This window comes from Poecilia reticulata, chromosome 14, assembly GCF_904066995.2.
Source record: "Poecilia reticulata chromosome 14, P_reticulata-male-v2, whole genome shotgun sequence".
NCBI lineage: Eukaryota > Metazoa > Chordata > Actinopteri > Cyprinodontiformes > Poeciliidae > Poecilia > Poecilia reticulata.
The window spans coordinates 27522933-27539082 of NC_088843.1; the positions used below are offsets into that span (position 1 = coordinate 27522933).

The 16150-nt window shown below is 39.2% G+C and overlaps 1 long non-coding RNA gene across 1 annotated transcript; it reads left to right on the plus strand.

Moving 5' to 3' along the window:
- Window positions 1–3343: 3343 nt before the first annotated feature.
- LOC145554960 (uncharacterized) lies at window positions 3344–6261 on the plus strand. Its single transcript, XR_014091016.1, has 2 exons — window positions 3344–6134; window positions 6204–6261. It is a non-coding gene; the product is annotated as an uncharacterized LOC145554960 (long non-coding RNA).
- Window positions 6262–16150: the final 9889 nt, after the last annotated feature.

The window sequence follows — 16150 nt, forward strand, 5'->3', positions numbered from 1 at the left end:
TACAAAACTAACTGAACATTAAAAGTAACATTTGGCTACATTGAGGAGCTGGCGGTCAGCATTGCCTACCTTTAGAATTCAGAGCAAATACTGACACAGTAACGAACGCCAAGTACTGCGTTCTTCAAAGGACACACTTTACAATGTTCCACAACCCAAAGATCAGATCCAACACTTTGGTGACATGCGCCACCACATTCAAGCACTGTCCTACACTAATATAGTACAATTAATTACTCATAAATGTCTTCTTTATTCCTATTGTGTACATTACATGCATAACTACACTACAATTACATGGAAAGATTAATTACACAAGATGTTCAAAGTAATTCAAATATTTTGTTTTATTACCGACATTTTAAAATTGTCCAATTTTACTCATTTATGAACTTTACATAAATGATCAGTTTACAAGTCAGAAGTGAACACAATGAACATGAAAATTTAAGCGTGACTAAAAAAAACAAATGTATTTTAAAGAACAAAAATAAAAACTTAAAATTCAAATACAGAGAATTAAAATGAAAGAACATTTTAATTTGAACATCTCATTTCTATTTTTTTCAATGACTTCATTGAAAAAAAATAGTTGTTACATTTGCGATGGATAGCGCACCTCAGAAGCTGTAGAATTTGGAGATTCCAGTAGAGCAGCATCTGCAGAACAGAACGAAAACATTTTCATCAGTATTGACTATGTTAGACTATCTGGCAATGAACCAAAAAAACATGTTACATTTTGTATTTCAACAAAATATAAGTTCTTTGAGTGACATTATATTAGAGTACATTTTTTAAGTTTAAGGGTGCCCATTGGTGCATGTGTTAGTAATGTAATTCAATGCCAACAAATAAACCTACCATTCTCTGATCGCAATAAAAAAACAATAGCCTGCAATATTGACAAAAAGCAAAAACGCAAAAACAATGCAACAGTTTAGTAATTTAAAATAGAAATTAATAAAGGTGTGCCGATCGATTGGTCACCAATCATAATCGGGCCGATTTTCGTGAAAAAGTGCATGATCGGTGATCGGCGATCACCTGCATCTCATTTCGCAGCCTGCCTGTGCAGCTGGTCTCCTCTTTCCTTCACACTGCGCAAACGTGCAGCAACAAATCCTAAGCGATGTGGAACTATAACGCACTCATTTTCTATTTTTTCAGAGATAACAGTGAATGGGGAAGTTTGCGTGTTGCGGCGGAAAATTGAAGCACGTAAAAATGCATCAACACGACTAAGCTAATACGACATAAAAACAATGCTATACTTGACGGAGTTTGGCTACATCGAGGCTCACTGCAGTAAAAACGACATATGGAGGATCAGATAGCAGATAAAGCAGCGCACAGCTACAAACACTCACCCGGATTAGATGACGGTCAGAAAGCTAAACAAATAACCCGCAAAGTTATTTAAGTCTTCAAGCTGCCATGTAAGACGCCGGTTCTGCTCTCGCTGTTGAACCGCTGCTACGCGCTACAAGTGGTAATATTTCACAGACGGAGCGCCGCTTCTGCTCCACCTGGCAGTGACTCTCACACCAAACCTCTGTTTAAAGCTGCAGCATCTAACTTAAAAAAATACATTTTACATACGTATTAAAACTTTCGCTGTCCTAACATGAGACAGATAATCTCTAAAAAAATAATCGATCTCTCCTCCCTGCTCTGCATAATTACTCCGCTCAGTCAGAAACAGCCACTCAGAACTAGCAGTAATCACCTAGCCGCCATGCTATCAGGAAGTTTTCATTCAGTAACTGGATTGTTTATTGTAATGGAACCTGTATTTGCCTTTGAATGTTGAGTTTTATACTTGAATTTTTTGGCAATGCTGAGAGGTTTTATTTTGGCTCTTTGCATAATTTAGCCTCTTCAGAGCCTTCATATGTTATCAGTCTGTTAAAGATAGTATTACCGATAGCAGTACAATTTGAAGAATGCCTGTTTTGTTTAGTTTTCTTCTTGGAAAAAGTTATTAAAAACAAGTTTTTGTCTAAATTAAGGTGAATTCATGGTTCCTTTTTCCACATAATGTAATGTAGTGTTTATGATAAAAAAAAAATAATAATAATTATGTGATCGGTATCGGTGATCGGTATCAGTGATCGGTCCTCATGGGTGATCAGTATCGGCAGGAAAAAACCTGATCGGCACATCTCTAGAAATTAATATTGTCAGAGATAACAGTGAACAAAAATGTAAAAATTAAGATTATTATTTATGAAGCCAACGTAAGTTTGTTAATATAATTACTAGAGGTGTGCCGATCGATCGGCCAGCAATCATAATCGGCCGATTTCTGTGAAAAAGTGTATGATCGGTGATCGCCGATCAGACAAACTGATCGCCTGCATCTCATTTCGCAGCCTGCCTGTGCAGCTGGTTTCCTCTTTCCTTCACACTGCGCAAACGCGCAGCAACAAATCCTAAGCGATGTCATGTGGAACTATAACGCACTGAGTGAATGGGGACCTTTGCGTGTTGCGGCGGAAAATTGCCTCGGGGTCGGGGGTGAAGCACGTCAAAATGCATCAACACGATGAATCAATGTGGCATAAAAAACAATGCCATACTTGACGGAGTTTGGCTATGTCGAGGCTCACTGCAGTTAAAAAAAAAGACATATGGAGCGATCCGATAGCAGGTAAAGCAGCGCACAGCTATAAACACTCACCCGGATTAGCATAACGGTCAGAAAGCTAAACAAATCAGAGCTACACCACCAGACATATTGTCTTTATAGAATTACACTATTAAAAATATAAACAAGGGCACAATGCAACCTTTTAGTGTACTGTAATCTATAAAACAAGAGCTGCCTGTTTGCTACACTTGCAGTGGAGATGAAGATGGTCCATTCAGGAAAGCAGAGCTGCATCAAACTTTAATATGGAACTGCAAAAAAAAAAAAAGAAAAAATGTAATTGTTAATGCATGTCACCATGAGAAAAGCCTGCTGAGTTTTTCTTAAAAAAAAACTTTTTTTAAATTAAAATCACACATTTTTGTCTCATGAAGTGAAAAATTTATTTGCAAAACAAACTTATTTGTGCATGTCAGAAATCTTTTCTTGCTATTCTAAGTTTTTGTTTGTGACTCAAAGTTTTGCTTGTGATTCTCACATGATGTAGTGGGTAGGCCCCAAATTAGCAACAAAAAATTTCTGATGTGTGCAAATAAAAGTTTATGTTTGGCAAATAACTTTTTAAGTTCACAAGACAAAAATTAGTTATTTAATAAAAAAAAGATTTTTTTTAAACAAAACTTAAAAAAAAAAATAGAAATCATTACAATTCCAAAAGTTTTTATTACAATTTTATTTTGTTTAGTTGTTAGTTGTTTTGTTAGTTGTTTTTTTTTCCATTGAATAATTGGGAAAAAAATTTAACTGCATACTCTGCGAACCAGACCCTAAACTTAATGTCTGGATTGAGTTTTTTCCCCTTCATTAATGAAACACTTTTATTACATATCGGATTTTCCGCACTATAAGGAAACCTTCAATTTCCTCAAAAGCCGACAGTGCGCCTTATAATCTGGTGCGCCTTATATATGGACCAATATTGAGCCACAACAGGTCTAGCAACTACGGTAAGCAGCCGCCAACTTCATTTTCGCCCGTAAAAGAAGAAGCGCGCGGTGCATGGGATAGTTGTCAGAACGCTGGTTTGTAATCTATTTATAAAGTTTGACTGACCTATCTACCTACCTATGAACACATCTAGAAGGGTGACTGCTTGAGCTACTGCCGTTGAGCAGTAGCTCAACATCTGAATTTTCATACATCTGAAAATGGATTGGGTAGAGACAGCTTCCGTGTTTTTGTTAAACTGAAAACAACAGACCATATTCGGAGAGATGTAAAATGGATGGATTTTATAATCAAATTCACTCAATGTTTATCCTCTGACACCTACAATTATAATATTAATTTCAGAAAACTTTTCACAATATTGAAATCTAGTTTTACACATTGAAAATATAACTGCATGAATAGCATGTTTAGTCACTAAGTATACTTACTGGCTTGCAGAGACACTCCTACCTTTGGAAGAAGTGGCAACAACGAAAATATCTGAAGACATTATCTAACTTCAGCAAACTTTTATAAAGTTATTACATTGTAGGAAGTGCCTGCTTAAATTCACCAACAAGATTTAGATGTTTATGCTAAGCTAAAACCCACAATTCCAGTAAATTTCTACTGGTAAACATTTTAATGCTGTTGCTTTTGTTTCCCCAATTTTGCTCCAGAGTATTCATATTCTGATGTAAAATATTTGTTGGTGGTAGGAAGTTCAGCTTCATTATGTAACTTAACAATCAGTTCCAATCAGTTGGTTTAGGCTACATTTGGAAACTACAATATGTCTTCAGGCCGGATGTACTTTTCTGAAACATTCCACAGCCTTCTATTTTATGTTTATTTTTGTGTGTCCACAAAACGCAAATTTCATTAATAAACAAAAAATTTTTATTGTCGTCTTGCTTTTTACTTATAAATTAAATTATTGTGCCACTCGTTCTGCGCAAAAATATCAGTTCATTATTCAAGTCTATCCTCGACAAATCCATCCATCCATTATCCTCAACACAATTTGAGAAAAGGCAAGGAAAGCAGAAAAGGCAGTTTCTAGCAGAACATCCACAAAAGCTGTTTTTTATTTCAGTTTGAAAAGTGCGGTACCCCTCTATCTTGTAGTTTGAAGCAAACCTTTCAGTTACAGTGTTGGTCATCCTTCGATTGAAAATCCACTTAGGAAAACTGTTTAAGTGTAGAATTGTAGTCATCCACGTTGACGTCAGGAGAGAGGAGAAAACGATAAATATATTGTTCAGGGTTTTCCCCAGTGTATTATAAGCCTGGCGGCCCGCCATGCTTTACTAGCCCCGCCGCCAGGCTAAGCGTTACTTGTTTACGTTTCTAGGAAAATAATAGTAACAGAAAAAAGAAAAATTCTTTTTTTTTTTTAAGGCCAGGCTGCAAACGTCTCTGTTGCTCTTAGCATTTCACTAGCAGAGCAGATTTATTCCTAAAGTTTAGGTTTATAATAGAAAGGTTTATAGTGCATTTAAAGTCGACAGCGCTCGGACCAATCACACCGCTGGCACCACTGCGCTTTGGCTCTTCTCCGAAGGATCATAAATGATCCTTCGGAGAAGGATCATAATTCCTTCAGATTTTGACTTAAGGGCCCCTCTTGCTGCTAAAATCATCAGCACCTCTAACAGCTACTGTGTTAGATTTAGTGAAATATGAGAGAAGTGAGTAGTTTAATTGGCCAGCCTAAAAAGCAATAAGTTATAATCGCAGTTTACTAATTTGTATTTGTAAATTCAAAGATTAAACTCACAGCATCAGATTGTTGCTATGGTAACAAAACAATATAGCTATGAATATTGTTCTTTGAAGTTTTACAAAGTAAACTTGCCAGCTCCTTAAAATTTTGCATCTAAATGTTAAACAATTTAAAATGTTTTAACTTATGTATGCCTAAACAATTGAATCAAATTTAACAGGATTGATAATCTCAATAAACAAGTGTTACATTTATGTATCTGTAGTCTATGTCATGTTTCTGGCCCGTCTGCCTGCTTTGTTTTTCTCCTCAGCACTCACCTCTCCCATCAAGCTCATCTGGTTCACCTGCATGCTGCTGCGCTGGAGCACAATCAGGCTTGTGTCTTCCACCTGTTCACCAGCAGTTATAGTCAGCTCTCAGGCAGGCAGACGTGCCAGATTTTTGAAAGCCTCGGTGTGAGTAGATATCCAGCATTTCCTCCTGACCATGATCTTGAACACGTTTTTTGTCCCTTGGATTTTCCTGCCCTGTCTAGCCCACATCGGATTCTTCATTGGCTTCTGTTTTCTGGACTCGACCCTGCTTCTGCCTTTCGACCTCTGCCTCACCCCTGGATTTGTCTGCCTGATATTGCCTGCACGTATTGGACCTTTTTCTGTGCCCTGACAACTGTTCTTTGCCTGTCCCTCAGATAAGTTTTGCCTTGTCCTGCTATCCTGCCCCAACCCCTTAACCTCCTAGTTCTGTTTCTTCCTGGACGTGTCACCTGTTACTAACCACTGTGCTACCTGGACTCCTCATCCTCCACAACACTTTAAGAAGGTTGGTGGCTTTTCTTATTCAGCCTTGGCCCCCAAGACTACAACCCATTAACTGCTTCTCCGTCCTCAGAGGTTCCTGTCCCATTGCCGGTGGTATCCTGATCCTCAATAAAGATCTTGTTTTTCTACATTGTGTCTGACTGAAATTTCGGGTCCTCAGTTTGGTCAGCATTGGTCTGTTTTAAAATATTAGTGTTTATGGGGTCCTTGGGGGGGCCTGATGGAGCCGCTGACAATTTGAATTAAATGGAAGTGAAAAATTGTGGGTTTAAATAGCATTTCACTGGAGATGTTTCCCTGTAACATAATTACAGTCATACTTTTACAGTTCCTGTGAACTTAACATCTTTTAATACAAAAACATGGTGGACCGCCTCAATGCCCCGACCACTGGGCTTAGCAAGTTTTCTGGGGGAAACCTTGTCGTTGCACTTGATTTATTTACTGTATGGCTAGCTCATTGCGTCTTACTCTGCAGACGCGGAGTCACAAGACCAATGTCTGGGATCATGAGTGCGCCCTGTCGTGAGGTTGGTGTGCCTCGGCACACTAACAGTTAGTGAAACACTGCTCATTATATACATAAGTGATTCTTGAGAATAGGGACAAAATGGGTGTTAGAATTATTATTTAATCTTTCTTATATGAAGCTTATAGTGTTATGCCACTTTTAGAAGTTTGTTCTGTCTGTTGTTCGTTCACTTCTTGTGTTGCAGAAGATAGCGGCAGAACAAGAACACACCCCAACGACCTCGAGGAGAATGTGCTGTTCAAGTTATCTTATATGGATAAGAGTTTGCTGTGTCAAACAGAGTATACTTCCCCCCCCCCTTAGCTCCATGTAATTAGGGCATTCCTGATCTAATAAAAGAGCGAGGCGAGCAGAGAAACTTCAGAGTGTTGGTCGGAGATTGTAACTGAAGCATTCTCTGAAGCACTCTCCTCGCGAGTAAGAAACTCATCACTGACTCTTTGTCTCTGTTTTTTGCAGTGTGTAAGAAATGTCTAGTGTTTGAACCTGACAATGGGTTTTAATTTTCCTGTAGTTTTTTTTTTTTTCTCAACCTTATGTATGCAAATATGACAATGTTTTGGAAATGCTAAGGTGCAGGCTCCCAGTTGAAATTTTTTTTTTTTAAATTACATTTTTATTCGACCTGACACAGAGCTTTGTCATCAACATCTGACAAAAATAAATAAATGATTTTTAAAATACTCTTGATATTTTTACTCATCAATATTTAGATTCTTCTCAAGAAACTAAATATTTTAAACAAAAGTCCATCTAATGGAGTTGATAGTGCAGTTGATGGTGACCGGAGTTGACACAGAACTGAAGGTGGTGACAAACTAGTGAGTAAAATGAAAAACTTGATATATGTGAAGTAATGCAATTTATGTAAAATACATTAAATGAATAAATTGCACATTTAAGTGAGATTTGACAATTTCACTGAAATGGTCACAAAAACTCTGGAGTTGACATCTGACGGAGTTGTCAAAATGCCAAACTACCTCAATTTATATGATGTTATTCTGAAGGAGGCCATATTGCTTATCAGGTCCATGAAATCTTTACAATATACCAAAATTAAGCTTTTATTTCACAAAATTTTATCAAAGTTTTGTAAATTGTCAGTTATAGAGTTGACACATCATGGTTGTGACGAGCAACGTAGGAATAAAACAGAAGAAAAAACTAAAGAATAACATAAGCTAACCAGAGCTAACTAGCCCTCTTAGCAAAGGAAGAGAAAGGAAGCAAGTACACCTCGCTGCAGCAAACAGAAATGGACCACCATCATTTTTTTTTCAAACATTCAGTTCAACTTAGTTTATTCATGTAGTACCAATTGACAACACTTGTCATCTTAAGATAAATTACAAAAAAGTCAATTAAATCCAATCATGCATACATTCCAATTAATCCCAGTTGTCAAACAAGGCAGTTAAGTTAAATGTTTTATTTCAGGGGTGTGCTGTGGTGGTGCAGGGGTTAAGCACAACCCACATATCGAGGCTTTAGTCCTCGACGCAGCAGTCGCAGGTTTGATTTCTGGCCTTCATAAATATTTATGACTGTTGTCATAAATCGTCATTTATGACACTTTTAATACAAAGTTGACATTAACCAAGATAACATTACTGATATAAATTTGTTCTAAAAGTATTACTGATTGCACTTTAAAAATTAGGTAACTTTATGTTCTTAAAGGTAAAGTTTAAACAGTAATGGTCTTGGATTTCTTGGTTAATATCAAGTTGTCATAACAAAGACATTTTGAATAATGTCAACTTTGATTAAAAGTGTCATAATTTACCAAATGACGCTTTATGCAACAGTCATAAATATTTATGAAGGCTTATTAATGTTCATGATGTGTTATGTCATGTTTATTAAAGTGTCATGACAGTCTTATTCACCCCCTTCAAATATAGTGTTACCAAAATGTTTTATTTCAATAAGTCAAAAAGATCTTTGTCTAAGGAAACCTGTCAGACTGCATGGAGTCATGGACTTGCAGCATTCACTCCTTCTGGATGATGTAGACAATCACTTGGACTGTGACACCATAAATCCAGTGTATGCTGTTGTGTGTGTTGTTACCACCACTTGTGACATTGCTTCATTCTATAGTCGGTGAAGACAAGACTAGTTGGTCAGAATATTTAATTACTGCATTATGACTGAGCTAGTTAACCATAGCAATCAATGGGCTCTTATTGCTTTCGTGCAACATCTGCAGCTCAATAAGTCTGTGTGAGAGACACTGAATTTATTAGTCAGATAAACTTGAACATGCTTTTATTGTTTATGTGTATTATAGTTCACATGTACCCACCCCAATTTGTTTTGTTTATTATAATAAGTTCTTTCATCATTGTAATTTGTTCATTCCTTCAGAACTTGGTTTTGTGTCTGTCTCCTGTCTTGATCCTTGGTACTGATATTTCCTATATGTCATTGAATGCGACTGTTTACATGTATTCCTCGATCGTGCCTTTTTGCGAGGCAGAGGAGCGTTAGGCACCGAGTTTTTGTGTTAAGGTAAATAAAACTATTTTCTTCGCAAAAACAACTCTGGACGTCATCTATGAGTAAATGTAATGAAGAGAGCTTCATTACTGGGTCTACTTTTACTTAAATCGCTGTATAGCACTTTAAATGCACTTTTTGCACTTTATTAACAAGCACTTTATTTAGCACTGCACTTTAAGCAGAGATTTGCACATAAATAACAATTTGTACACGAGAAGTTTTAATTGTATTTATTGAGGGTTTTAGTAATTAGCATGTAGCCTTTTGTTCTGGGCTCTGCACAGCTGCTCCTCATTGACAAGTGAGCTGGTTGCCTGTGGAGGGAGGATAATTGTTACTCAGAGCAATGAGCTACTGGTGGGTAAAACTGAACAAATGTGTGTGCATAATCTGTGAAGTGTGGAGTGCTGATATTGAGTGACTCACCTGTCTTTTCTGTGTCCTCTCCAGGGTGTTTGGGCAAATAACACCCTGTGTGCCATTCATGCCACGGTGAGAAGATGATAACCAGAGGTGGTAAAAAGCCAGGCCAAGAGGGAGAGCCTGATGAAGGAGCTGGAGCTTCCTGTGACATGGAGGCTAATACAGCGACCAACCCTGAAGATAAGTTGGAGGAACTGGCGGTGATGGTGAAATCTATTCTGCGGTCTCAAGTGGCGAGAGACATGAAGATTGATAAAGATTTTTCCCACCAGGAGCAAAGGTGGAAGAGCATACAGCATCAATTTCAACAAATGCAGCTTCAAGTGCATGCTGTACTTGAAAAACCTGAGGGATCAGGAATACAAGCTCGACCCATGACATCTGAAGGAGGTGAATCAGAAGAATCAGATGTTGATGATGTCCAGGTGGCTCATGGTTCCAGATCCATAATTGAGCCAAGATTTCTTCCTTTATCTACTGATGACGACATTGAACATTTTCTGATGACGTTCGAGAGGATGGCCCAGGTGTGTCGGTGGTCTAGAGATGAGTGGGCGGTTCGTCTTGTCCCTCTGCTGACCGGCAAGGCCCGCGCAGCCTATGTTTTAATGGATATGGCTGACTCTGAAAACTATGACAAAGTGAAAGAGGCAATACTGGCAAAATATGAAATCACTGCTGACACGTATCGATGCCGCTTCAGATCCCTGAAGATTGAATCTGGGGAGACGCCACGTGAACTGTATGTGCGATTGAAAGACTTATTTTCAAGATGGATTAAACTTGATAAATTTACTGTGCAAGAAATATCTGAGCAGATAATTCTGGAGCAGTTTTTAAGAATGGTTAATCCAGAGTTGGAGATCTGGATACGTGAGCGTGACCCGAAGACGGCAAAAGAAGCAGCTGCTCTTGCAGAGGTTTTCACATCAGCCAGGAAGGGGAGCAAGAACATTTATTTTGGCCGAGAGACTCACTATGCCCAATCAAGTAAGTCCACTGGGCGTGAACAGGGCTCTGGTCAAAGTCAGGCTAGAAATGTTTCTAGTTCAAAGGAGTTCCCTTCCCAAAGACCCCCCAATGTTAAAAAGTCACTTTTCAAGTCTTCAGTCCAAGAGATTAGATGTTACAACTGTAATGGCTTTGGTCATATACAACATTTCTGCCCTGCCCTTAAATCAAAGCCATCACTTTTGTGTTCTGTTCCAAGACCAGCTATGGATGCTGTAGAAAAGAAAGTTTGCACTGTTTCTGTTCTAGTTAATGGGCAGAAAGAAGAAGCGTTGCTTGACTCTGGGTGCTTCCAATCTCTAGTGCATGCTAGCTTAATCTCAGCAGAAAAGCTAAGCGGGGTGGGGGTTAAAATAAGTTGTGTACATGGAGATGAACATGTCTACTCTACTGCTGAGGTGTATTTGACAGTGGGAGGTCAAACATACCTGGTACAGGTGGCTGTAGTTCCCTCTTTACCATACTCAGTTATACTTGGTAATGATATCCCCACTCTCTTTGACCTTATTCACCAGTCAGACCATGAATCCCAAGTGTTTACCAACAGAGATGCCCATGATTCATGTCCTAAAACTGATATATCAATGAAACCCTGTAATGTAGTCACAAGAGCCCAAAGTTCAAAAACTGTGTTAGAAGAGTTGCCTTTTTTGGGGGAGTCTATAGAAGCAGAACTGGGAAGAACAAAAAAGAAATCAAAAGCTCAGAAAAGAAGAGAGAAGTTTAAAGGCTCGGGTAACGAAGAGACAGCACAGTTGTCTAAGCCAAATAATTGGTTTGAGTTTGACATTCCCTCAGATGTAGGTGCACTCCAGAGAGATGATTCTACTCTTAAACCTTGGTTTGAGAAGGTAACTGGGGTGGAGGGAACTCATCAAAGCCGGTTAGACTTCCGGGAAGATGCAGTTTACATTATTAAAGGAGATATTTTGTATCAGAAGAAGGGTCAGTGTGAAGCATTAGCCCTTCCACAACAGTTCAGACACAAAGTTATGGAGCTGGGTCACTCAATTCCATGGGCAGGTCATATGGCTTTTTATAAGACACTGAGTAGAATCAGCAGCCGTTTTGTTTGGCCAGGAATGTATACCCAGATTTCTAAATTTTGTAGTTCCTGTGAAAAATGTCAGTTGACTTCAGGCAAAGGAGTAGCACGAGCCCAGCTACAACCCCTGCCAATTATTGAGACACCCTTTGAAAGGCTAGGTATGGATATTGTGGGCCCATTGGAAAGGAGCTCTACAGGTTACCGTTACATATTGGTGATATGTGACTATGCTACACGGTACCCTGAAGCTTTTCCTCTCAGATCCATTAAAGCCCGACATGTTGCCAACTGTCTCCTGCAGCTTTTCTCTAGAGTAGGAATACCAAGAGAAATTCTCACGGATTGTGGGACAAACTTTTTGTCTAAACTTTTGCAGCAGGTTTACAAATTATTAGGGATTAAGGGACTTAAGACCACCCCTTACCACCCCCAAACGGACGGGCTAGTGGAAAGATATAATCAGACACTCAAAAATATGCTGCGCAAGTTTGTCTCTGACACGGGTGCCGACTGGGACCAATGGCTGCCGTACCTGTTATTTGCTTACCGGGAGGTTCCACAAGTGTCCACAGGTTTCTCACCCTTTGAACTATTGTATGGGCGTCAAGTGAGAGGTCCGCTGGATCTACTGAAGGACTGTTGGGAAGACGCTAAGCCAGAGGGTGAAAACATTGCAGCATATGTCATCAACATGAGAGAGCGATTGCAGGAAATGGCATCTTTTGCACAGGACAACATGAAAGCGTCTCAACAACATCAAAAGACGTGGTACGATCAGAAGGCCAGAGACAGAGTCTTCCTTCCAGGTCAGAAGGTTCTGTTATTGCTTCCTACCAGCGACAACAAGCTGCTGACAAAATGGCATGGACCATATGAGATCACCAAACAAGTGAGTAAAGTGGTTTATGAACTGTACATGCCAGAAAGAGCTAAGAAGCATCAGACCTTTCATGTCAACTTGTTGAAAGAGTTCCACAGCCAACAAGAGCCAGTGCACCAGGAGCTATTTGTGAGAGCAGTTAAGGATGAGGAGGTGACTGAGAAATTTTTTCCAACTAACATGTCAGACTGTGCTTTGGTTGACATTTCTCATCTGTCCCCTACTGAGCAGGAAAAGATCAAACCTCTCTTGGATCCTCACCTCTTTCAGGAAGTTCCAGGATTTACATCACTGGTTCAACATAAGATTCGGGTTAAAGAAGATGTGCCGAGTCGTCAAAAGAGCTATCGCATACCGGAGCAGTTGATTCCAGTCCTGGAAAAAGAAATAAAACTGATGTTGGATTTGAGGATAATTGAAGAGTCTAGTAGTGAGTGGTGCAGCCCTATTGTGCTGGTACCAAAGAAAGATGGCTCCCTTAGATTTCGCATAGACTTTAGAAATTTAAATGCTGTGTCCAATTTTGACCCGTACCCAATGCCCAGGGTTGACGACCTACTGGAGAAAGTCGGTTCAGCAAGCTACATCACAACATTGGATCTGTGCAAAGGGTACTGGCAAGTGGCTTTGGCACCAGAAGCAAGAGAGCTGACCGCATTTAAAACTCCTTTTGGTATGTACCAGTTTAGAGTCATGCCATTTGGACTCCAGGGTGCGCCAGCAACGTTCCAACGTTTAATGGATCATGTGCTGAGAGACGTTTCAGGATTTTCTGCAGCATATTTGGATGATGTTGTGGTGTATAGCCAGTCCTGGGAGGAGCATCTGATTCACCTACAGGAGGTGCTACACCGCATCAAATTGGCTGGATTGACTGTTAACCCAAAGAAGTGTGCTGTAGCCCAGAGGGAAGTGGAGTACTTGGGTTTTGTCATTGGGTTTGGAAAAATAAAGCCTCAAGTGGGGAAAATGGATGCAATCCAGTCCTTTCCAGTTCCAACTACAAAGAGGAAGGTGAGAGGATTTCTGGGTTTGGTGGGCTGGTACCGGAAATTTATACCTTCTTTTGCAGAACGATCAGCTGTACTGAACCATCTAACAAAGGGTGCAGCCCCCAACAAAGTGTGTTGGACGGAAGACTGTGATCGAGCATTCATGGACCTCAAGCAAGCAGTATGTACTCATCTAGTTCTACACACACCAGACTTCACTAAGCAATTTATCTTGCAAACAGACGCTTCAGGAGTGGGACTTGGAGCTGTCCTTCAGCAAGAGGTGGACAGTGAAAGAAGACCTGTGGTGTTTTTGAGTCGGAAGCTGCTTGATAGAGAGACGAGATATTCAACAGTGGAAAAGGAGTGTTTGGCCATGAAGTGGGCTATTGAGGCCCTCAGGTATTATCTTTTAGGACGTCACTTTATTTTGGAAACTGACCATCGTGCCCTCCAATGGTTAAGACGAATGAGGGATGCTAACGCCCGCATTGCTGGGTGGTACTTGTCGCTGCAGCCATTTGACTTCACGGTCCAGTACAAGCCAGGGAAGTCTAATGTGGTTGCTGACAGTTTATCCAGAGTGTCAGAGGACTGAGGTACTCTTAAGAGAGGAGGGAGGAAATGTAATGAAGAGAGCTTCATTACTGGGTCTACTTTTACTTAAATCGCTGTATAGCACTTTAAATGCACTTTTTGCACTTTATTAACAAGCACTTTATTTAGCACTGCACTTTAAGCAGAGATTTGCACATAAATAACAATTTGTACACGAGAAGTTTTAATTGTATTTATTGAGGGTTTTAGTAATTAGCATGTAGCCTTTTGTTCTGGGCTCTGCACAGCTTCTCCTCATTGACAAGTGAGCTGGTTGCCTGTGGAGGGAGGATAATTGTTACTCAGAGCAATGAGCTACTGGTGGGTAAAACTGAACAAATGTGTGTGCATAATCTGTGAAGGGTGGAGTGCTGATATTGAGTGACTCACCTGTCTTTTCTGTGTCCTCTCCAGGGTGTTTGGGCAAATACTACCCCGGGGGTCCAGACACCATTTATAGGTTCTGGGAGAGGCCATTGAAAAGTGTGGGGAGATAATCGTTTATGGGTTTTTGTGGTGTTTCATTTGGTGTAGGATAAAATATGAAATATTTATAAAAAGTAAATTTAAATGTTTATATTTATTAAAGTGTATTTTATTTAAATAGGTGGAGATTTGTTAAGGGAGATCCCACTGTGAAGTGGAAGTGGTTGAGTCCAACACAGCTGAGACTATTTAAGCCTTCAGTTTTCACCTGTGAAGAAAATAATTATTGTCTGTGTATTGATGCTGTGAGGAGAATAAACCCACTGCTGTTGCCACCTGACTCTGCCTCCTGAAATCTTCATCATCGTAAAATCCAACCGCAAAACGGCCGCCTTGTTACAGTAACATATGCTTGTTACTGTGCTGAAATGAGCGCTATTGTTCTTTATTTTCTGCTTCTTCAGGAAGAACATTATGTCAAACAAATACACTTTTATGTTTGAGAAGATTTAAGAATTACATAATAAAGCTGTAGACGTAGTATTTATAAAACCATAGATTATATTGGTTGCTGTGATGACAGTAGTTCATTATTAAATGTTATTTTTATGCGTATTAGTTATAATATTAAACAGTCATGTCAAATGCAGTGGAACATTCCAAACCAGACATAAGAAGTTACTGAGGAATTTAATGTTTTGATTTGTGATCTCATTTGCCAGCACAGCTCCTTCCTTTTTTAATTGTGTCCCTGAACATTAACAATTGACTGTGGAAGGAAATGGAATACAGTAATACACTAAGTGAAATAAAGTAATTCTGATTCAAAGATACAACATGTTACAAATTTGAACTACAAAGTTTTGAAAAGCTGTTTTATAAAAGCTAAGTCTGGGATAATGATTGCATGGGTCTGTAACAAATTTTCTCTCATTTATTACTGAAATATTATACTGCTGTAAGCTAAAGCACTGGTCCTGTACTTAGAAATTGGTGATTGTGTAACCGGATCCTTTTTGCGTTGTGCTGGTTCTATTGATTAATTAGGGCGTGACACGGTTTGTCTTTAAAAGGATGATTCTCGGTTTATTCTGACGAGAACAACAAACAGAAAACAACCGCATTAAAGGCTGCCCGCTCCAAGTCCAACACAAAACAAAAGTACATAACAAAAATGTACTTAATAGATCTATAAACTGAATGTATTTAGATGAAAAATAAACAGCACACACCTCTCCCGCAAGACAACATAACAAAAGGGGAGGGTCTAAGGGGTACAAACATTTTAAAGACAATACTACAGAAGAAATAAAAGGAATAAAAAGGAATAAAAAGGAGTTTCCAATCTTACAGTAACACAGTTAAAACAATGATAGAGTTGTTTCAGTCAGATAAAGAACAATACAGATAACCAAAAAAATACATTTTGTGTAATTATAACAAAAGACAACTACAACCAGGTTACAATTGCAAATTTTATCTGCTTCTCTTCAAACTTGTCTGCTCTTGAACATACTCCAGCAAGGGTGTAACTTTGTGTTGCAAGTTGTTGGGGACGAAGAAAGAGGAGCGGGGGGTGGCTGATGCACCCAGTTACTGG